Raw genomic sequence first — 1,810 nt, 5'->3', positions numbered from 1 at the left:
ATTTCACAGGGGGAACTGAGCTTCAGTGAAGGGAAATGGGAAATTTTGGCAATGAGCAATGGTGACAGTTACCCAACAGTGAACATTATCAATTTCCACGAGCAGTACATGCAAAAAATGCTGAAATGGCAAATGTCTTATCTGTACATATAAAGAATATTATTCACAATTTACAATTAAATGAATAGCAACACATAAATATCCAAACATGTATGAAGTGAAGGGGCTCTGGTAACCCAGCAAGTGTCGGGCAGCTGACAGAAAGGTTGGCAGTTTGAACCCACCAGCTCCTCCTTTGGAGAAAGATGGAGCTGTCTGTTCTTATACAGAGTTATAGCCTTGGGAGCCTTATAATGGACTGCTAACAGTTGAAATTCACTCAATGGCAAATTTTTTTAGCAGAATGGTCTGTAACTTATGAATCCTCTAACATATAGCTGATTAATTATGGGTCCTGGTGTCACAAACCTCTGTCTCTTCAAGGTGTTTCAGGTAGAAATGTGTGACCACTTGGCCTCACTGACTAATCTCTCTCTCATTTCTCTCTTTTTGGCCAGCTCAAAAAGAGTAGTTCATAAGCATAAAGAAATAGAGGTCATGTCTATGAACTGGCTGTTCATTCCAAATCCTCTGAGGAAAACAGCAACTAAAATAGGAATGATTTTTCCCCTAAATTAGTTGTTGGGAAAACTTAATTATAAATAGGGCAGTTAAAAAGATATGAAAAATAAATCAAGTTACCCAGCTAACTTTTGCTCATCATGGTGGAGAATTGGCATTCCCCTAGTCAGCATGAGTTTGATTCCTGGCTCTACCACTTTCACTTTGGGTTACTTGAGGAAGTTACAGCTCACTTCCTCGCCTGTAAATGGGAGCAGTAGTGCCTCCAGCTAGAGGAGACAGAATGATTCATACAGAGAAAGCTCTCAGCAGAGGGACTTGTCTACAGCGAGAGTTCACAGTACGAGGTCTGGGTGCTGTCGAGCTGGTTCAGAGAACCCCTGTGTGTCACAGAATGACGTGCTACCTGCTCCTGTACCGTCCTTACAATTGTGCCCTCTGTTGAGGACAAAGCACACAATTTGGTAAATAAGAATAATCTTTTTATTTCTGTTTCCTCAGAATTTAGAAAATCAAACATAAATGGCAAAGAAAATAAAGCAGAGGCATTTTTAATTTCAGAGAGACTTGCAACCTGGTTTTCTTTAAAGATTTTCTCATTTATTATTTACCTTGGACATGCTTAAGTAGTGGTCATGACTAAGAAAATAAATTTAAAGTCTAAATATAGAGAACTATATCTACGACCTTCATGTATTCCATATAGCATTCATAAAAACAAAGTAAGCTTTAAGAATAAATAAATACACACGCGCGCGCGGCCATCTAGCTCAGAAGCAAAGAAGCCCACATGGAAGAAGCACACCAGCCTGTATGATCACAAGGCGTTGAAGGGATGAGGTATCAGGCATCATCAGAACAAAAAATCTTATCATTGTGAATGAGGGAAAGTGCGGAGTGGGGACCCAAAGCCCAACTGTAGGCATCTGGACATTCCCTTATGAAAGGGTGGCCGGGAGGAGACAAGCCAGTCAGGGTGCAGGGTAGCAACAATGAAACATACAACTTTCCTCTAGTTCCTAAATGCTTCCTCCCCTAACCCACTATCATAATCCCAATTCTACCTTGCAAGTCTGGCTAGACCAGAGAATGTACACTGGTACAGACAGGAACTGGAAACATAGGGAATCCAGGGCAGATGATCCCTTCAGGACCAGTGCTGAGAGTGGCGAAACGGGGAGGGTGGAGG

General features: G+C 41.5%; 1 protein-coding gene across 1 annotated transcript in view; it reads right to left on the bottom strand.

The window, feature by feature from the left end:
* The window catches only part of DDX10 (DEAD-box helicase 10), a 279,004-nt gene that overhangs the window by 26,786 nt on the left and 250,408 nt on the right, over positions 1–1,810 (bottom strand). The window lies entirely within an intron of this gene.

Source organism: Echinops telfairi, unplaced genomic scaffold (assembly GCF_000313985.2).
Source record: "Echinops telfairi isolate 266 unplaced genomic scaffold, ASM31398v2 ScPeMD7_7421;HRSCAF=8459, whole genome shotgun sequence".
Classification (NCBI taxonomy): domain Eukaryota; kingdom Metazoa; phylum Chordata; class Mammalia; order Afrosoricida; family Tenrecidae; genus Echinops; species Echinops telfairi.
The sequence above is the reverse complement of the archived record's forward strand: the minus strand, read 5'-3'. Positions and strand labels throughout refer to the sequence as shown.